This window comes from Chiloscyllium plagiosum, unplaced genomic scaffold (assembly GCF_037043375.1).
Source record: "Chiloscyllium plagiosum isolate Xiang-an unplaced genomic scaffold, Cpla_swu_hap1 HiC_scaffold_37, whole genome shotgun sequence".
Taxonomy (NCBI): domain Eukaryota; kingdom Metazoa; phylum Chordata; class Chondrichthyes; order Orectolobiformes; family Hemiscylliidae; genus Chiloscyllium; species Chiloscyllium plagiosum.
In genome coordinates, this window is record NW_028270175.1 from 15,047,704 (window position 1) to 15,070,031 (window position 22,328).

At 41.1% G+C, this 22,328-nt stretch overlaps 1 protein-coding gene across 4 annotated transcripts in view; it reads left to right on the forward strand.

Annotated features, from left to right (window-relative positions):
• Window positions 1-22,328, forward strand: part of tp73 (tumor protein p73) — a 241,559-nt gene that overhangs the window by 3,525 nt on the left and 215,706 nt on the right. The window contains exon 2 of one of the 4 annotated variants that reach the window (XM_087980373.1): window positions 11,645-11,833. The exons of the other annotated variants lie outside the window; for them this stretch is intronic. The gene's annotated coding sequence lies outside the window, so the exon portion shown is untranslated. The remainder of the gene's footprint in view (window positions 1-11,644; window positions 11,834-22,328) is intronic. 4 annotated transcript variants of the gene reach the window in all.

Genomic DNA, 22,328 nt, shown 5'->3' on the forward strand with positions numbered 1-22,328 from the left:
GACTATATTACGGTGAGTAAATATTGAAATCAAAATTGATTAAATGTTTAAGTTAGTGGTGAGAACCAGAAATAGCACCAAATTACTGAAAAAGCAGTGAAATAGTGAATATAAATGCGATCTGGACAAAGAATGTTTCACTTGTCCCAGAAAAAGGCAAGCATAGCATAGCATATGGGTTCCCATAGTAACAGCTTTTATTTGTAGGAAACTGAGTGGATTCAAAGCAGGAATTGTTAGATTTGCAGCCTGTGAGAGGAGGATGGTGGTGGATGGGAATAGTTTAGGGTCTCTTTTCAAGGAAAAAATGAAAATCATTCAGGGAGACCTGGTGGAGAATGGTGTTGTATTGGGATTAAATATTGGAGAAAGGGAAAGGCATAAGAATCTGGAAACTGCGAAAATGGCAGGGGAGTTGGAAGAGTTGTGAAGATAGGTGAGAGATGACCGAACTGGAGGGGAGAAGAATTGAATCATGCCAGAATGCAGTCAGCTCTATGAGGCAAGAGTAGGTTGAAAGAATGGCCAATCTTGTTTGCGAAGATGGGGAACAAAGTGAAATTAAACTTCAGGATTGGGGGCCTGGTAGTTGACAGCTATGGAGGAAAAGTCTGCAGCAAAGATAAACATCAGGAACAGGCCTGGAAATGATGTTTGGTGGTAAGTCACTTTCCCAGGGAGCTAGGAAGAGGTGACAGAGAGTTTGATTTCATCTTCTGCACTGTAGAGGTTGGTTCACAAAACCACAACAGCTCTACCTTGTTAGTGGGTTTCATGACATTGTTAGGGTTTGACCTGAGAGAACAGAATGATGGAAGTTCAGAACAAGACAGTTTAGAAAGAGTGAGGGAAGCAGAAAGTTTAGGAAAGCCAATGATGCATCAGCAGTTCTTAATCAAAGGATACAGAGGTAAAGGCCAATAAGAGGTATCTATGTTAATAGAAGAATTTTGAAGTCATAAGAAAGGTCTGATGTAGTGAAAAGTTGGAAGTCTCCTCGCAAAAGACATTGAGGATGATGGGAGAGTGTTGGTGTCCCTTTGAGCTCAAATTTATTAAGCTAGAGGAGGGCAAGGGGATGAACTTATGGTCGACTGAAGATTTATTCTTGAGGGTCAGAGAGGGGTTAATGAAAATACAGCACGGTGTGAGATTTGAAGAAAAACGTGGTATTAGGGAAAGAAGGAACCAGAGGTGCATTGGTATTTAAGAGTTGTTGCAGCTTGTAATCCTTAAAACCTGAATGGAAGAAGTAAAGATTTTGCAAATATTCAAACGAGGTAAAGGATGAGTTTAAACTGAGGACTAAGTGAGTTTGAATACAGTAGACCCATTGTACCCTCGGGATATTTTTCAAGACCTACTGCCGAAGCCCAAAACCGTGGATAGAAGTGAACCCATTCATTTAAATGGGAAATTTAACTTCTGGGCAACCCCTGGGCCCTAGTTCTGAAATGATCCCTGTAATATATTCGGGCAGTGATAAACCACAGTAACTGAAACCATGATAACAGGACCCTTGGGTACGGGAGTCGCCCTGTAAATAGAGAGATGGAAAGTGTGTATGCAATGATGCAAGACATTGATGTGGAACTCAGGATAAAATAAGGAACAGTAGTTCAAGGACTGATGAACATCTTGAAAAGATTTAAACGTGGTTGGCATTTTAGTTTTAATCTGCATGGAATAAGGCTGAGCTGAAGACAATAACTGAGCCAGGAGATACGACTCTAAAAGTAGGTTTTGATAGATCACTGACTTAACACAAGAAAGGAAAGATGAACAAAGTAAAAGAGATACACAAACTTCTGTAAGAGATAAGTGGTGAGGGAAAGGTCAATGTAAGATCATAAGAAATTGGATCAAGGAGTAGGCCATCTGGCCTATCTAACCTGCTCCACCATTCAATAAGATCATGGCTGATCTTTTCATGAACTCAGCTCCACAGATTGGTTTCATTTTCCACTATGCAGAAGTTGATTCACAAAACAACAACAGGTCTATTTTGTTCATGGGCTTAATGGCATTGTTAGGATTGAGAGAATAGAATGATGGAAATTCAGAGAGGTGTGAGATTTAAAGAAAATACATGGTTTCAGTGAAAGAAGGAGCCAGAGATACATTGGTAGTCAGGAGTTGTTGCAGTTGGTGATCCTTAAAACCTGAAAGGAACGGTGGCACAGTGGTTAGCACTGCTGCCTCACAGCGCCAGAGACCCGGGTTCAATTCCCGCCTCAGGCGACTGACTGTGTGGAGTTTGCACGTTCTCCCCATGGCTGCGTGGGTTTCCTCCGGGTGCTCCGGTTTCCTCCCACAGTCCAAAGATGTGCAGGTAAGGTGAATTGGCCATGCTAAATTGCCCGTAGTGTTAGGTAAGTGGTAAATGTAGGGGTATGGGTGGGTTGCGCTTCGGCGGGTCGGTGTGGACTTGTTGGGCCGGAGGGCCTGTTTCCACACTGTAATGTAAATCAAGATTTTGCTAAAATTCAAACGAGATAAAGGATAAGTGGATCACAGTAACTGTTATCTTCTGTTAGGTTACCAATCTTCTTGTGGGATTCCTGAAGTGGAAGGCTTTTAGTTTCTTCCCTTCTCTCCCAAATATGATAGTTTACAATGGGACCAGGAGTCCTCCAGTGCATAAAACAAATTGCTATTTTCATACTTGTCTCTAATATTGTAAGCCATAGCTTTACAATAGCATACTGTAAGGCCAAAGCACTCTTACTTCTGACAGCCAAAAACTTCAACTGTAATCTGGACAGTTGCTACAATGTAGTACTAAAGGAGTCCTGCACTGTCAGAGGTGTTGTACTTTGAGTCCGATGTTTAACCCAAGCCACATAGAGTCATAGCCTCAGAGAAACATACAGAATGGAAACAGACTCTTCAGTCCAACTCATCATGCCAGCCAAGTTTTCCAAACTAAAGTAGTCAAATTTGCCTACATTTGGCCCATGTCCCTGCAAACCTTTCCTATTCATGTACCTGCCCAATCATCTTTTAAATCTTGTGCCTGCATCTATCACTTCCTCTGGCAGTTCATTCTACATACACACCACTCTCAGTGTGAGAATGATGCTCTCAGGTCCCCTTTAAATATTTATCATCTCACCTTAAAAATATGCCCCCTAGTTTCACCCTAGGGAGAAGACCTTAGCTATTCACCTTATCTATGCCCCTCATGATTTTACAAACCTCTGTCAAGTCGGCCCTCCATCTCCTACATTCCAACCGTACCCTCAGCCAAAGGTAAAAGATCCCGTTGCACCATTCAGAAACAAAATCAGGAAATTTCTGTTGCCCTGAATGGCTATCATTTATCCACACTGGCTGCAGCCAGCAGTACCAAATAGCTTAAAAGCTAACTTAGCTCATTTATCTGTATGTGTGATCTTGCTATGTACATTTGTCTTACTGTATTACAACAGTGATCACATTCAGGATTGGCTCAGGGATGTCTAATTTGTCCACTGGTGTCTTCACTCTGTATGTCTTTGGGGGAGCATGAAATTGTTTATTTACAGTTATACCCTTTTTGAAAAGGCACTTTTTCCTTGTTTGCTTTCCTGGAGCTCCTTCTACGATATGCTATTGATAACCAAGAGGAAAAATTCAAAATCTATCTGCAGGGCAGCGTTCAATGCAGGAGAGCCGGCAAAAGCCTATGTCACCTACTTTAGCGAAAACTTATAAAATTAAATCCTTCTCAAGCATAAGCTGTTGAGGTGCTCTTAAGTGGGCAGACGTCGGCCTTCCTGAGGATTGAGGACCCCAGAATGGAAATCTGCCTCCAACCCCAGAGGTACTGGCCAATCAGAGGCCAGCAGCAATAAATTGGTGCAAGAGTCATTAGGGGAGCTGTGGTAGTTGCTGGAAGTGCACCCACAAGGTGCCTAGAATCATTGAGGGATCCAGACCTCAACTGAGTGAGGACTGCATACGAGTCTCAAGGGAGAGTAGTTGATAGTAAGAACAGGGAATTGACTTCAGAGGACCATCCTTTTCCAATGCTGGGTACATGATCGGCATAGAAAGTACTTGAACAACACCACTCCACCCTCTCTCCTAACTGACCTGCTGTCTGTCTTCTCTGCTGCTGTTTGAATACCAGTGGCCATTCAATGGAATTTAATTGCCCTCTTGGCCTCAATTAACACCAGGTAAAATGATCATGCGTTGGCCAAGCCACCCAGATTTACTTGGGGCAAAGATTTAAAGTGTCTCCCCTCAACCCGTACCCCACCCCCCCTCACTATCAGTATCTTGTGGGTTAGCATTGACTTAAACTGGACTTGCCATACAAGTACAGGCAGTTCTGCTTTAACATGTTTTTCGTTAATACAAATTGGCTGTAACGCAAGTGGTGAATAGGGAATGGTGTTCCTAAAATGCAAACTTATAAAACGTGTTAGCTACAACGCGATTAGATTGCCAGCACGTTAAGTGTTGTTTGTCTTGTCCGATTTTTGTATAGCGTGGGGTCTCACAGGAACACAGCTACCGCGTTACAAAAGAAATGACTGCAGTGCAGCTACAAGAGTAGGTCAGAGGCTCAGAATCTTGTAACTGGTAATTCACCTCCTCAGTCTGAAATGTCTGCCCACCATATACAAGGCATAAGTCAAAAGTATGATAGAATATTCCTGATGACTTTTTTCTGGATGAGTGCAGGTTCCAATAACACTCAACATTCAGAGGAAAGCACCCCACTTGATTGGCATCAAATCCACAAACATTCACACGCTTCAGTAGCAGCAGTCTGTACAATCTACAAAATACACAACAGAAATTTACTAAGGTCCTGAGATAATACCTTCTATCTAGAGGGGCAAAATTAGTAAATACCTGGGAACACCACCACCACCAGCAAGTTCCACTCCAAATGCACACCATCCTGACTTTGAAATATATTTCTGTTCTTCAATTTTGCTGTGTCAAAATACTTGAACTCCCTCTCTCACAGCATTGTTAGTCTTCCTACAGCAAATGGACTGCAGCAGTTCAAGAAGGCAACTCATCATCACCTTCTCAAGGATAACTAGAGATCAGCAATAAATGGTGGCCCAGCCAGTGATACCCCATCCCATGAATGAAAAGAAAGTCAGGTTTCCGTTCTCGATTGTGCCCTTCCTTTTAAACAAGAATTGATTGCTTTCTCGCACAGAAATAGTTATACCAATAGTCATCTGAGGCTAGTCTGATAAACTTTCCAGCAATGGATGAGCACGGCAGTGGACTGGTATAAGCTACAATGTCTTCATTCTGCACTAAACCTTGTGCCTGCATTTTTGAGGAGCTATGTTAATTTGTCTAATGAGAAGCCACTGTCTTATGAATCCAGCGCTACTGACCCCACTGTTGTTTTACAATTGTCTACATCACCTTCATCAACAAATTGGCATACCCTTTGGAAAAAGCCTGTGCAAAAGGTTGATGGGCAAGCTGAATGAGTACAAAGATACCTCTGTGAGAAATAGTCCCTTGGTTAAAGGGTTCCATGACAAATGGGTATAAAAGTGAAGAAACATTTTCGTCTTACTCTGGTTTTAAGCAATCGTGTCCTTTATTTACAGCCAGGCATGAGAGCAAATTTGGCTTCAGGCCCAAATAAGGCCATATTTCTTTGCACCTCTGGAGAAGACCTCTACAGCATCAAGGAAGCAATTTTATCCTCATGTCTATAAGGTGGCATTGAAAATAATTAACCTAATTTTGCTGATGTGACTTCCCCTTAATTGAAAGTGAGTATCCCTTTGAGAACTGCTGTCTTGCTGGCTATGTGCTAAAAGCCAAGTTCTGTGGGAGAGCTTTCCATATGCCAACAGCCTCAGGAGGAGGAATTCCAAAAGGAAAATTTGTCTTCTAAGTATGTCCTCCCAGTTGCCAGCATACATGCACCAATGTGTTGAGTCAAATTTTATCTGGCAATTTACAGAATATCAGGGCTGCAAAATTTACACACATTCCCGTTAGCTTTGATCTGATGGTACAGATAATGATTGATCTGGACGTGTTGTTTAACGATGAATCCACCATCAAACCATTTCCAAACTCTTCAGCGTATAACGTTTGCAGGGCAAAACTTTGAGTAAAACATGTAAATACAAATAGAATTGGATGGCCTGAATAAATGAACTGGATTGCCACTGTTTATATATAGTCTAGATTAGAGTGGTGCTGGAAAAGTACGGCATGTCAGGCAGCATCCGAGGAGCAGGAAAATCGACGTTTCGGGCAAAAGCCCTTCATCAGGAAAGACTCTGGTTTCCAGCATCTGTCGTCCTTGTTTTTACCTAATTGTTTATATATAGTTTACAAGCTATAATTTGGCAATGCAAGGGGCATAAACACTGGTCTAAAAAGTGGAGACATTGCTAATACTGTCCAAATCATTTATAAGATCACAGATTTGGACACCCTACATTGGTAAAAGCAAAATCTACAGTAACCTATTAGTCCTTATTAATTATGTATCTGGGTTCTTCAGTGGCCTTCTCGTGGGATTGCACTGATGGAGAGGCTGAAGCATTTGAAACTGCCAGAATCTTGCTGCAGTCACATGACTGTCGCCATACTTAAAAGCCCAGCTGCACACTTCCTCAGACACTGCAGGAACTATCCTTCACATTGTGGCGATTGAGCCTCTACATTCAAGACAGTGCCCTCAAAGGAAGTTAGCTCTTTGGCTTGCTGATAGGGACCTGATCTTGATGGATAGAAAAATCACATTTTTCTTGCTGACCAACAAAGGAGGCCCTGCTGCCAGAACCATCCAAAGTGGACTCAAATTGTAGCCTGCTTAAGTGTTGTGTCATTGGTAAAATGCAATGCAGAATAATGGTTAATGATTTGTGCTCTGGAAGAGTAACTGACCCACTTTCTCTCTGCTACCTCACACACTCTGACAATCACTTGATGCTGCCACAGTCAACACTTCTCACCAAGACCCTACTTGCACAACTAATTCCCTATCTTCTCTTATGCAGGCATCAGGAGCACTTGGTGAACCTCTACCACAAAGCAACCAGTGCTGGAGATACATATTCCTCCTCCACCTGTGAAGAGGAAACTGTTGAACCTTCAGAAGGTACACCAACAAGGCTTTCACCTGCATCCTCCACCAATTTAAGCAACTTGCAATTCTCTGGGTTCTCAATTTAGATTAGACTTGGGAAAATAATCTGGTGAACACATTGACATATCTCTTTAGTTGGTTGAGGAAGAAACAGCCAAGCTTCTGACACACTGTAAACAACCAGGCACAGGATCATTCCCCAGGCAGAATATGATCCCAAAGTCTCGGCTACTAATACCTTTGTCAAAATGCACAGGCATAGTATATTTGTCCGAAGCAGTCAGTAAGCTTAGTTGAAAGTTGGCAGTATCTACCAGTACGATCAATACCTTGCAAAAAAAAAGAACTTGAAGCTGGAAATCAGAAATAAAAACAGAACTTGCTGGAAAAATTCGCAGCATTTGTGGAGAGAAAGCAGAGTTAACATTTTGGTTCCAGGAACGCTTCCTCAGAGCTGTCTCCATAGAGGCTCAGCTTCAGTGGCAAGGCCAGTCAGAGGTAAGGAACTGCAATTCATTTCAGGCTGCCATTCGTCTCGGGGAGACAGGGTGGTGCTAGCATGTGGGGATGGAGCAACAAACAGTATTCCCAGAAGCTTCCTGTCAGGACACTCCAGAGGTGTCCAGACCCTCAACTTTCCCTGTCTGTGATGTCAAAGACTGCAGAAATTTCAATGGAGAGAGTGACCTTGGATTTCATCAGGACACTTTCATCAGGCCTGGCTCATCTAAGCTCAAATACTACCTGGGACGACCTCATGTCTTCCAGGTGAACTACAGAACAGCTACCCTTCACCCCGGTTGCGGCAGTCAAGACTTCATTCAGACATCATGGAAGGGAAAGGTTTAAAAAAGACTTACCAAGGACACATAGAATGCATGGGTGTCACATCATTGTAAATTGCTTTGGTTTGCTTTTAATAATATACTCACTTGCACTCTGAAATTGATTTCCCATGCACCAAGCCATGCTGATTATCCTTAATCATTCCTTGCTTTTCCAAATCCATGTAAATCCTATCTCTTAGAATGCCATCCAATAAATTGCCCACCACTGACCTCCGACTCAGCAGTCGATTAGTTCCCGAGCTTTTCCTTGCAGCCTTTCTTAAAAAAATGGCACAACATTAGCTACCCTCCAGTTTTCCGGCACCTCACGTGTGGCTGTAGATGATACAAATATCTCTTGCAATCTCTTTCCTGGCTTCCCACCATGTTCTGGGATAAAGCTGATCAGGTCCTGGGGATTTATCTAACTTTGTGTTTTAAGAGTGCCAGCACCTCATCTTCTGTAATGTGGACTCTGTTTTCAAGACTGCAGGTAACCAGACATCTAGCATATGGGAGGCTTTCAATAATGAGATAACAGGAGTGTAACAACAGTATGTTCCTGTTGGTGTGAAGGGCAAGGCAGAATGGTGTAGGAAACCCTGGATGACAAGAGCTATTGAGGCTGTGGTTAAGAAAAAGAAGGAGGCATGTGTCAGGTATAGACAATTGGATCAAGTGAATCCCAGGAGGAGTATAGGAGATGTAAGAGTACACTTAAAAGGGACATTGGGACAGCAAAAAGAGAACCAAAGATAGGATCCTCCTTCGTCTTATTTGCCAAAGCTAAGAGATTCTACAAGTATGTTAAGAGCAAAAGAGTAACCAGGGAGAGAATAGGGCCCTTAAAGATCAATGGGCTATCTATGTGTGGAACCACAGGAGATGGTGAAATACTTCACAAATATTTCACCTCGGTACTTACTGTAGCAAAAGACATGGAAGCTAACTCTGGGAATGTTGAGAGAGGAACTTAGGGGTGCAGGATCATAGTTCCTTGAAAGTGGCATTGTAGGTAGACAAGGTGGTGAAGAAGGTAGACAGGCAGGAGGCTGGAAGAACACAGCAAGCCAGGCAGCATCAGGAGGTGGAAAAGTTGACTTTTTGGATGTAACCCTTCTTCAGGACTTTGGGTTGGTGTAAGGGGAGGTGCAGATAAAGGGGATGGCGGGGGGGAGAGTGGTGAAGTGGGGAGAGGTTGGTCATACCCTTTACCTGTCTTCACCTATCCACACTTCACCATCCTGCCTCTGCCACCATCATCCCCTTTATCTGCAGCTCCCCTTTTACCTACCCCCAGTCCTGAAAAGGGGTTATACCTGAAACATCAACTTCTCCATCTCTTGATGCTGCCTGGCTTGCTGTGTTCTTCCAGCCACCTGCTTGTCTACCTTGGATTCCAGCCTCTGCAGTTTTTGTCTCGACCCAAGGTGCGAAGAAAACATTTGAAGTGCTTATCTTCATTGGTCAGAGCATTGAGTATAGGAATTGGGACGTCATGTTGGGGTTGGACAAGACATTGGCAAGGCCACTTTTAGAATACTGTACAATTCTGGTCACCCTGTTACAGGAAAGATGTTGTTTAACTAGAAAGGATGCAGAAAAAATTTACAAGGATGTTGCCAGGATTGGAGAGTTTGAATAAAAAGAGGTTGAATAAGCTATGATTTTTTTTTCCCCCTGGAGTGTCATAGGCTGAGTGGTGGTGTTACAGACATTTATGAAATCATGAGCGGCATAGATAAAGTGAATTGCCAAGTTCATCTTCCAAGGTTAGATGAGTCCAAAACTAGAGAACATCAGTTTGAAGTGTGAGGGGGAAGATTTAAAAGGGACCAGAGGGCTGCTTTTTCATACTGAGGGTGGTGTGTGTATGGAATGAGCTGTAAGAGAAAGTGGTTGAATTTAGTACAATTACAACATTTAAAAGGCCTTTGGAGAGAAAACTTTGGGGGAGATATGAACCTAGATACGTGGTTGGCATGGATGAGAGATGAGTCTGTTTCCATGCTATATGACTTTAAAAGTTCTTCTCTCTAGAGTCTTTTTTGCTTGGTTATTCACACTCACTGAGAGGTGAGCAGCCTCTTTAGACATCCCAAGGATGAAATAATTTATAATGTTCAAGTATATTGCTCCTCTCTCATAAACAATTGACTCCTTAGCTGATGTAGATAGCATCAGATCCTTGAACCATGATGCTAGTGACTGCAGCCATGGTGTTGCACTCTAATATGGACAACACTGACGTGAAAGCAGAGTGGAGACACCTTCTACGTTTACACCCAGTGAGAGTATAGAATTTAATAATTCTACACCTCTGGAGGAAATGTTTGAATTTTGTTATTCATTCATGGGATGAGGGTGTCACTGGCTAGTGTTTGTTGCCTATCCCTAATTTCCCAGTGGGGAATTAACCACATTGCTGTGGGTTTGGAGTCAAATGTAGGCCAGACCAGGCTGTTTCCTTCTGTAAAAAACATTGGTGAACCAGATCGGTTTTTCCAACAATTGGCAATGCATTCATAGTAATCATTAGATTCTGAATTCCAGATTTATTTTCTTCCATTCTTTCCTTTACTGAGGAAAGATGCACAAAGTGCTCCATTTCTCAAATTATAATCTGTCCTGCAAGGTTCATAATCTACATGCACTCTGAAATATCGAAAGGCTGACTGATGATGGAAAGGTCAAAAGGAGATGTCTCAAGCATCTCCTGTTGTTTTCCAGCAACACATTTTCAGCTCTGATCTCTAACATCTGCAGTCCTCACTTTCTCCTCAAAAGGAGATGTCTCAAGATTCCTCAACCTGCTGCTTTTCATGAGGGACTTCACTGTGCAACACTCAGATGTATTAAACAAAACAAAGAACTACAGATACTGGAAATTGGAAACAAAACAGAATTTGCTGAAGAAACTCAACAGGTCTGGCACCATCTGTGGACAGAAGGCAGAGTCAACATTTTGGGTCAAGTGATCCTTCTTCAGAGCTCTGCTTTCTCTCCACAGATGTTGCCAGACCTGTTGAGTTTGTTCAGCAATTTCTGTTTTGACTCAGATGTCATAAATTGAATGAAACCATATACAATATTTGGATTTTAAAAAATCTGGCATCAGTGCTCACATAATTTGCACATTTCTCAGGTGGAAGCCTTTTCTGTTAACTTATACTGAAGGTTGGTTTTTGGGCATTTTCAAAGCAGGTCTGCAGTCTATTGCCCCCTTCACCTGGGGAAAGTAGCAATAGTGGAGAATCCCACTGCCCAGATTGCATGACTCCCCTTGTCTCAGGGGAACAATATGAACAGCTGTGAACTGGAGAAAATGGCATCCGTATCCAAATGCATTTGTAGGTTGAGGATTGGACACTGCCTCACAGGTCCCCAGTTTTTCCTTGAAATGAGCCACTGGTATAAAACATTACAGCAACCGTGTCTTTGACAACTACTAGAATACAATAACCACCCAGTCCTTGGGAGCTCAAGCCCTACTCCAGCAGATGCCATTGTTCGATTAATGATGGCCTAGGGGCATCCTTCATCTGCATCTGCATTGTGTTTCCGAACTGTAGAAAATGTGATCCAGGCCCATAATTGCACAATCGCATCATTTTCCTCCAATCTTCACCTCCCGGTTTCCTTTTGAGACTGTGCAGCAAATGCTGGATATTGCTGATCTTGCTGATGACTTTGAAATTGCTCTCTGCTTCAACATTGTCTTTGCATTTGTCTCCACAAGGACTCCAGCGAGAGCAATATCCATGTCAGATGTGTAAGCAGATAACCTATGGGAATGTCAGAGAAGTAATTTCAGTAATGAGCTCTGGAGCCCCCACAGCAGTCAAAATGAAGTGTCCTGTTATGCCCTAATACAGTGTCATGGAGGCTTCAATAGGAAGTCAAGTCATATTCAATGCAGAACTCTGAGGTATGTAACTTTATTCAAATGTATGTTGCTGTATCAAAGTATTCATTTGAGTGAGTGATATTCTAACAGTAAGTCACTGATAACCCCAACTCCACTCTCAAGATCGACAGATTTTTAATCAGTATGAGAATCGAGAACTATTGGGGAAAGGTGGGAAAGTAATTTGAGAATTAGCAAATCAGCCTTGATCTAATTGAATGCCGGACAGACATGATAGCCTTGTTCTGTTCCTATTTCTTGCAGTTACTATTTAGTATTGATATTGCAGTTTACTTTGGACTGAAGGTGGCAAGATTCCTTTGTGTCCTTATAAATGACTCAGACTCTGCCTGAAACACAGAATGCTTGTCCTCCATCCTTCATATTCCTTTTTGTATTCCTACACTTGTGTTGTCAATGATCTTCCAGGCTTCCCTCTCTCCATTTTCATTCAATGCTTTATATCCTATGGATGTGGTATATCTGGACTTCCGGAAGGCACTCGATAACCACATAAAAAGTTAATTCACAAAATTTGATCATATGGGATTTGGGGTAATTTATTATCTGAGATAGATGACTGGCTGATGGACCGAAGACAGACAATAGGGCTAAATGGATTTTTCTTTTGAGATGGCAAGATGTAGCCAGTGGGATGCCACAGAGGTTCAATTCTTGGACCCAGCTATTGACAATCTACATTGATGACTCAGATATAGGGATAGAAGGCTCTATAGGCAAATTTGCAGATGACACAAAAATAGGCACGACGATAAATTGCAATGAGGAAATAAGAACCTTACAAATGGATATAGATAAGTTAGGAGAATGGACCAAAATGTGGCAGATGGAGTTTAACATGGATAAATGTGAGGTCATGCATTTTGGCCAAGAAAATGGAAAGGTGACCTATTATCTAAATGGGGAGAGACTTCAGGATGCTCTGGTGCAGAGGGGTCTGGGTGTCCTCATTCAAGAATCTCAGAAAACTGGCATGCAGGTATAGCAGATAATAAAGAAAGCAAATGGAATGTTGGCTTTTCATGCTAATGGAATAGAATATGAAGGTAAGGAAGTACTGTTGCAAATATACAAATCATTGGTGAGACTGCTACTGGAGTATTGTGCACAGTTTTGGTCCCCTTATTTGAGGAAAGGTGTCGTGGCATTGGAGGCAGTTCAGTGGAGGTTCACTAGATTGATCCCAGAGATGAGAGGTTTGTTGTATGAAGAGAGATTGAACAGGTTGGGCCTACACTCTTTGGAATTTAGAAGAAAGAGGGGAGATCAAATTAAAGTATTCAAGATGATAACAGGTATGGATAAAATAGACGTGGAGCAGGTCCTTCCATTGTGGGGCATTCTAGGATGAGGCGTAGCAAATTTAAAACAGAGTTGAGGAGAAATGACTTCTCCCAAAGGGTTGTGAATCTGTGGAATTGGCTACCTCAGTGTGGTGGATGCTGGGATAATGTGTAAATTTAAGGAGGAATTAGACAGATTTTTAACTGGTAATGGATTGAGGGATTATGGGGTGAAGGCAGGAAAATGGGGGTGGGGAGAATATCAGCCATGATCGAATGGCGAAGCAGACTTGATGGGCGAAATGGCCTAAATCTGCTCCTATACCTTCTGACCTTATGATTAATATACCAATTTGTCATAAAGTTTATGGCTTTGCGCATTCTCCTGCAAATGTTGGCCACACAATCTCCCTATTTAGGCATAAAAGTATTAATCTGTGAAAAAATAACCTTCTGGAGTTCCCTGTCCTATCCAGTAGTTTGAGATCCCATTTTTGTATCTCAAATTGCACTTGGGGAGTCAGTCTAACAAAACCCATTCCCAGATTTGAATTTCTCATTTTTTCCAGAACTATACATACTGAATTTTGATAAACTCCTGACCATCAATTCCCAAAGTCCCAAGAGAATACTGACTGAAAATGGCTTAGACCTGGACTAATGTCTTCATAACACCTGACTGACAAACCTGAAATCGCTAGAGTGGTTGCATTTGACTTACAGCACCAATCTTCAACTGTGGTATGACCAAACTCCTGATTTACCGTGGCTGACCTTATAAACTAGAATTTAACTTGCCTTTGACTGATTTTAGCCTCCTCAAACCTATCAAGGACTGCTTCCTTTGACTTTCAGACATGGCCATTTTTTCGAAGCACATGCAGAATGTTTGCTAAGTAAACTGCTGTGCATGCTGTAGGTTTGACATTGATGTAGCATCCCGTTTACAGTGATATATCTATGCCCTTTACTGTTCAGCATTTCCAACTGTGACAAGCTTCTTGCCCCTGCCTCTCAGAATAAAAAGCAATGCAAATCACAAAAGATGACAGCTTGGCCCTAAAGAGCCTGTGCGCTAAAAAACAATGGAAGCCATAGAGGCTGGCAGCCTCCAATAAATACAAAGTAAGTGTGCACTAAGAAATGAAGTGAAGAGTCATAAAGTGTATCCTCTATAGATACATGAGAAGCATCTGCATCCCTATAAAGTGACCTGGCAGAAGCATGCAAGTTGTAAGTGACCATAAACTCCAAAGTGAAGGATTGAAGCAGTTGGAAAAAGACAAGTGTAATGATGTGGTGAGGCTGTGCTTGCTAAGGTCAGTTTTTGTGGATAAAGATTGGAGGAGGGACGGTGTCCATGGAGAGAGATTATCATGAAGACAAAGTTGGTTGAAGGCCTGGAAAAGCATGCAGTGAATTGCCACTACCAGGTAACCACTTTGACTTGCTTATTGGGAATTTACACCATCTAATTTCTCAGGAAAGGGGAGGAGAATTAGAAGTAGTATGGAAATTAGGCAAATTGGGCTAATAATCAGATGTAAATGCATAGAAATAACATAGTCACTGCTTAGTAGTGAGATTCTGAAGCCACCATTTAAATCTTAAAGAGAAAATCTGGAATACGTTTTCTCAACATAAAGAATCTGATTCCCCCCCCCCCCCCCCCCCCCCCCCCCCCCATTCTAACAATATTTTCCCCTTTGGTATGCTTTCCTTTATTTGTATGAGCATTGAGTATAGAAATTGGGAGGTCATGCTGCAGCAGTACAAGACCTTGGTTAGGCCACTTTTGGAATATTGTGAGCAATTCTGCCTCCCTGCTATGGGAAGGACGGTGTGAAACTTGAAAGAGTTCAGTAAAGATTTACAAGGAAGTTGCTGGGGATTGGACGGTTTGAGCTATAGGGAAGGTATGTACAGGCTGGGGCTATGTTTCCCTGGAGCATCAAAGGTTGAGCAGTGACCTTAGAGGTTTGTAAAATCATGAAGGACATGGATAGGGTGAGTAGTCAAGGTCTTTTCCCTAGGGTAGGGGAGTCCAAAATCAGAGGGCATAGGTTTAAGGTAAGAGGGGATAGACTTAAAAGGAACTGAAGGGGGGGGGGTCAACTTTTTCACGCAGAGGGTAGTGCATGTATGAATGAACTGCCAGAAGAAGTGGTGGAGATTGGTATAATAATAACATTTAAAAAGCATCTGGATGGGTGCATGATTAGGCAGAGTTTAGAGGCATATGAGCCAAATGCAGCGATTTGGGACAGATTAATTTAGGATATCTGGTCGGCATGGATGAATTGTACTGAAGGGTCTGTTACTTTGCTGTACATCCCTAGGACTCTATGAAAACCAGGTTTGCAGGTCTCCAACAATAAGAGGTCCAATACCGTATACATTTTGTACCTATAATAGACTGGTCTAATGCGCGCGCGTATACACACACACACACACCTTAATGCAAATTACTTTTTGCTAGGAAAGGTGCAGCACTGTTGAAATGTTTCATATAATTGGAATGTATTTAAATGCTTCACAAACATTAATTTAATTGAAATCAATGGCTTATGTTTTTTGGTCTGTGGGTAGTAGCAGATCCATCCTGTAAAGCATGCAGGAAAGCACACACAGTTTTAGGATCAGGAAAGATGTGTGCTGTCAATCGCAAGGGTTATAGACAGTTCTAGGAAAAAGTGAGGTCTGTAGATGCTGGAGATCAGAGTCAAGTGTGTGTTGCTGGAAAGGCACAGCAGGTCAGGCAGCATCCGAGAAGCAGGAGAGTCAACGTTTTGGGCCCAAACTGTCAATTCTCCTTCTCCTCGGATGCTGCCTGACCTGCTGTGCTTTTCCAGCAACACACTTTCTCGACTATAGACAGTTCTATCAGTTGGATTATATAGTATATTATAAAAATAGACACCCAATATTTTTCACATAAAATCAATCTGTTACCTTGGAGGAATTTGAAGAAATTAAGTAGTAGCAAAGATTTGCTGCTGCATTAGTTTTGACAAATTTAAGATCGTAACCAGGACACACCATTTCCTGATTTGTGCCTCGCCAGCCCACATGTGGTACACAAGTGCTAAGAAAAATATCTTCATACATATTTTGATTTCTATAAAAGATTAGTGTTTCGCTGTTAATTAGCTTGTAAGATTTTATTGCTCCAAAATATTACCTACTCTTACTTATCACAGTATTTTTTTTTAAATCACTAGTATGACTTTACAATTAAATAGAAGCTGTGTCACTCTCAAATACTGGGATTGTCACAAGTATTTCTTTTGTAATAACCATCTATATTTTTTTTTGTTGCTTCTGTGAGCTGACATTACTACAGCACAGTGATAAATGTTGTTAACCCATACTCTCTTTCCAGTTATTCACTTTAAAAGAAGTTTTAAGGAGCCTATTCTCTTTTTTTGTCATTATGGTTGACATTGTCTCTTTTATAGACTTTGTTTACCGATGAATACATATATTTTGACTCATTTACCTAAATATTCCCTTTTTTGTATCTGCAGCCAATACTGTATTAGTCGGGTACTGTTGTTTATTTTATGAACTTTTAATTTAACTTCTGACTTGTATAGATTCTTAATGAATTTGGAAACAATAGTTTTAGAAATAGCTTGCTATTTTAAATTATGTGTATTTCACTAACTTTTATTATCACATTTTCTGTAAAGTAGCTAATTCTTATGCATTTCCCACATATCCCAGCTACTGCAGGGTACTTATGGATCTTTCTTACTTTAAATTGGGGAAAATGCTTTACAGGATAATGAAAGGTAGCTACATTGCACTTTGTGTTTTGATAACCATGCGTCAAATTCATTTTAAATCTCATATTCTTTTGCCTGCTGTTATACTGCTGAAAGTCAACCAGTAAAGGATAGAACTAGAGCCAATCTTCTCATGAAGTTATGAACATTTATTTACAGAGTTACACATGGTAAACATGCATCTACTGACCTAACAATCATAGTTTCAGCCAATGTTTAACTACAGAGACACAAAAGAATAACCAGTCAAAATCCATGATCTGTCTGCAATTAAACAAAATGAATATACAATTAACATGTTCCTTTCACATTTCTAAAATCCGTTTCTATTTTATTCTCTAATACAAAAGCAAAACATGAAGTGTTGGAACTCTGAAATAAGTATTTACACCATTTTTAGTCTTTATCAGTTCGGACAGATTTTGGGAAGAGAAACCTCTGATGAAGATCATCAAATCTTTAATTTGTTTAAAGGTGATGTGGCATTGATGTAGAAAAGTCAAAAGATTGAATTTCCAAATTTTGGACTGCCAATATTAACAAATGAGGTGCATATGTATCGTATGTGATCAAAAACAAAACACCGGTATGAAAATTCGTCTTTTGCTTATAAAAGTGAATAAAGAAGGTGACTGAATAATGTAACTGAAGGAAGATGAATACAAGAGTAATTTGTAATTTGAACAAGAAAAATAGAAGTAGGGGAAGGGATTATGATGACGAAAATGACATCATGCGCCCGCAGTGAAGTTTTTTATAATTATTGATTAAAAGACCATACTTTAATTGTTGAACAGCTTCTGTCATCTCAAAGGTATTCACAGTCATTGTTAACCCATGTCAATGCTGGAAGAGAAAAGAATGATCTTGGATTAATTTTGAATCTTTTACGCCTTCAGGACGTCTACAGCATTTTACAGGCAATTAAGTATTTTTATGGTGTATTCACAATTGTAATGCAGGAAAACATACAGTTTAAACCCAAGGTAATCTTAACGCAGCAATGTGATAATGACCAGAACAAAAATGTTTTTAATGTTGATTGAGAGATAAATATTAATCAGGACGCTGCTTTTGTTCAGAATATTGCTAATGGATCTTTTATATTTACCTAATTAGGCAGTTGGGGGTCTCATTTAAACATCTCATCTGAAAGAAGACATTTCAAAAAGTGAAGCAGTCCCTCAGTATTGCAGTTGAGTGTCAGCTTTGACTTTTGTCCTCAAGTGCTTGAAAGGACTTCAACCCAGAGTCTTGTGAGTGAGAACTAAGAAAGTTGCCAGAGCCCAAAGCGAGGCAGACAAAGAAAATGTGACTTTATGATGGAGTAACAGCATTAAATTAGAGGAATGGCAAAGCTCTGATATGGGGTGAACCTACAGAGTTGCAAAAGGATTGAGATGGAGTCAATTGTCAATGAACCAAAGCTTTATCTGACAATTCTGCAGCTAGAATCCATACATATTTATATCAAGATATTTAGCAAGGTATTTTGTTGTATTAGGAAGTTCTAAAATAAATAAGACAGTAGGTCAGAGAGACAAGCAGTGAGTGAAAAATAGGAAAAAATACTTGCTATGTGGTCCCCCTTCATTTACCCATCAAGCCAGATCTTTCCAGGATTCAAAAACAGGGATTGCTAGAGAAACTCAGCAGGTCTGGAAGCACCTGTGGAGAGAAAGCAGACCCATCTGAAATGCTAAGTCTTGTTTTCTCTTCACAGATGAGGCCAGACCTGTTGAGTACCTCCAGCAATTTCTGTTTTTGTTTCAGATTTCTAGCATTGCAGTTCTTTGTTTTATCTTTCCAGGATTCCTCCCTTCCTGGCTCGGCGCTCCTTTTTTTCTCTCTTTTCAACCCATCACCTTGATCTCGTTCTAACTAAATTAGTGGTCATCTAACATCCTTTTCTGATCCCATTCTAGATGTCATGATTGTTTATTCATTTAATTGTTTATCACATTGTCCTTGCAAATTATTACAGCATTTCAACAATTCTTTTCCCACCAAAGTTTCTGAATGATCGTGACAAATTCATGATTTGGAGATGCCGGTATTGGACTGGGGTGTACAAAGTTAAAAATCACAACACCAGGTTATAGTCCAACAGGTTTAATTGGAAGCACACTAGCTTTCGAAGCAACGCTCGTTCATCAGGTGATAGTGGAGGACTCTATTTGTACTTGCAGAGTTACATTGTACTTTGCTCAAAAAATTGCATGTATTCATGTAGAACTCTGAGCTCAAAAACTGCATGAATTTATGTAAAATTCCATTATCTCACTTTTTTTAGATTAGAATCAATCTAAATATCATGGCATAGACAGAGAACACAGGGGGCCAACGCCTTCAACATATTGTCTTGCTATCACCACCACGAGCAGCTACATTGTCAGCATTCTACACACCATACTTTGGAATTTGTTGTGGTTCTGTTCGCCGAGCTGGAAGTTTTTGTTGCAAACATTTCATCCCCTGGCTAGGCGACATCATCAGTGCTTGGGAGCCTCCTGCAAAGCGCTTCTTTGATGTTTCCTCCGGTGTTTATAGTGGTTTGTCCCTGCCGCTTCCGGTTGTCAGTTTCAGCTGTCCGCTGTAGTGGTTGGTATATTGGGTCCAGGTCGATGTGTTTGTTGGAGTTTGTGGATGAATGCCATGCCTCTAGGAATTCCCTGGCTGTTCTCTGTCTGGCTTGCCCTATGATAGTAGTGTTGTCCCAGTCGAATTCATGTTGCTTGTTGTCTGCGTGTGTGGCTACTAAGGATAGCTGGTCGTGTCGTTTCATGGCTAGTTGATGTTCATGTATGCGGACTGCACAAAACACTATATAGGACAAACAGGAAGACAGCTAACAATCCGCATACATGAACATCAACTAGCCACGAAACGACACGACCAGCTATCCTTAGTAGCCACACACGCAGACAACAAGCAACATGAATTCGACTGGGACAACACTACTATCATAGGGCAAGCCAGAAAGAGAACAGCCAGGGAATTCCTAGAGGCATGGCATTCAGCCACAAACTCCATCAACAAACACATCAACCTGGACCCAATATACCAACCACTACAGCGGACAGCTGAAACTGACAACCGGAAGCGGCAGGGACAGACCACTATAAACACCGGAGGAAACATCAAAGAAGCGCTTCGCAGGAGGCTCCCAAGCACTGATGATGTCGCCGAGCCAGGGGACGAAATGTTTGCAACAAAAACTTCCAGCTCGGTGAACAGAACCACAACAACGAGCACTCGAGCTACAAATCTTCGCACAAGCTTTGGAATTTCCTCCATAAAATTCTTTGCTTTATCTTTTAAACCCCTTTCTGTTTAAAACTTTTTGCCAGGCTTTCAGACAATTCTCTACATAACTCTCTTTTTATAACAGCATCCATTTTTTGCCTGTTTTCACCTCTGTGAAGCACCTGGAAATCCTTGACTTTCTACATTGAAGCCAGTATATAAGTTTAAGTTATTGTGTTGAAATATTGTACTCTAAAATTAAGGATTCTTTTGTGACATCATCAAATCTACTCAAATTTTGCCCATGTGGTGGACTAGAATACTGTATAATGTCGTGTTGGTGCTAATGTTTCCCAGAGACAAGATTTTCTCAAGGGATGAAAGGCCATTTCAATTAAGGGTGTGGTGTTATGGGCTTCTAAATCAGGCTTGAACATTGAGCAGAATAAAAAAAGTGTTAATTAACACAGTATACTTCCTCATCATAATTCCCCCCATAGCTTTTGTTTTCACATGCAAACGACAAATGCTTTCTTATTCATATTCCTACAGTAACCTCACAACCTCAGTTACACTTCTTTTTTTCACTTATATAGCAAAAGGCAAATTTTTATTATATGTGTTGATTTTGATCCATACAAGACAAAATCACCTCATTTGGTATTCAAAGTTTGTGAGAAGATTTGTAGCTCGTTGTTGTGGTTCTGTTCGCTGAGCTGGGAATTTGTGTTGCAGATGTTTTGTCCCCTGTCTAGGTGACATCCTCAGTGCTTGGGAGCCTCCTGTGAAGCGCTTCTGTGATCTTTCCTCCAGCATTTGTAGTGATTTGAATCTGTCACTTCCAGTTGTCAGTTCCAGCTGTCCGTTGCAACTGCGTTGGCTTCCTACAGTCCAAACATGTGGGATAGCTGGATTGGCCATGCTAAATGGTTCTTAGTGTCCAGAGATGTGCATTTCAGGTAGGTGAGCCAAGGGAAATGTAGGGATAAGGTAGAATGGAATCCTCTTCAAAGGGGGCGGGATGGTCCAAAAGGCCTCGTTCCACACTGTGGGGATTCAGTATGATCATGGCCCATCATCCACTTCAATGTCTTTTTTCCCAACATTATCTGCCTACTTTTACATCATTGATATTTAGGAACCTGTCAATCTCTATTTTGAACATACTTAATGCTGGGACTCCACACTTCTCTGGGATAGACAATTGCAAATATTCTCAAAACTCTGAGTAAAAATATTGGCTTCAGTTCTGTCCTAAATGGCTTCCCTGTTATTTTGAAATTATGCCCTCAGTTCTCCCCTCCAGGGCAAACAACTTGACCAGAAAAAAGAAAGAGGTGTGGGAGAGTTACAAGCAGCTGGGATCAAGGGAATTTCTGGAGGTTTACTGAAGAAGGAAATCAGGGCGATGAAAAGGGGGCACGAGTTAGGATTCACCCCAATCTTCTCAACCAAGGCTAAGAGATACTTTAAGTATATTAAAGGAAAAAGAACAACTGAGAGAATAGGGACCCTCAAAGACCAAAGTGAACACATATGTGTAGAACCACAGGAGATGGACGAGGTTCTCAATAAATATTTCACCTCTGTGTTTACCGTGGAAAAAGACATGAAGACTTGAGAACTTGAGGAAATTAGTGGTGATAGCTTGGGGGCTGTCCACATCACAGTAGAGGTGATGTTGGATGTATTAGAATGTATGAAGGTGGATAAATCTCCTGATCCTGACCAGTTATATCCAAGAACACTGCAAGAGGCTAGAGAAGAAATTACAGGTGCCCTAGCTGATGTTTTTGCATCATCGTTAGCCAGGGGTGAGGTCGTAGAAGACTGGAGAGTAGTGAATGTTGTGCCATTATTCAAGAAAAGCTACAAAGAAAAGCCTGGGAATTATAGACCTGTAAGCTTAACATTGGTGGTGAGTAAGCTACTTCAGAAGATTCTGACATAAGATATACATGCATTTGGAAAGACAGCGTTTGCTTAGGAGTAGTCAGCATGGCTTTGAGTGAGAGATCATGCCTCACAAATTTGTTACAGTTCTTTGAAGTGACCAGGAAGGTTAATGAGGGCAGGGTAGTTGACATAGTCTATATGGATTTCAGTAAGACCTTTTGATAAGATTCAACAGTTAGGCTCCTCTTGAAGGTTAGATTGCATGGAGCTGGAAAATTGGAT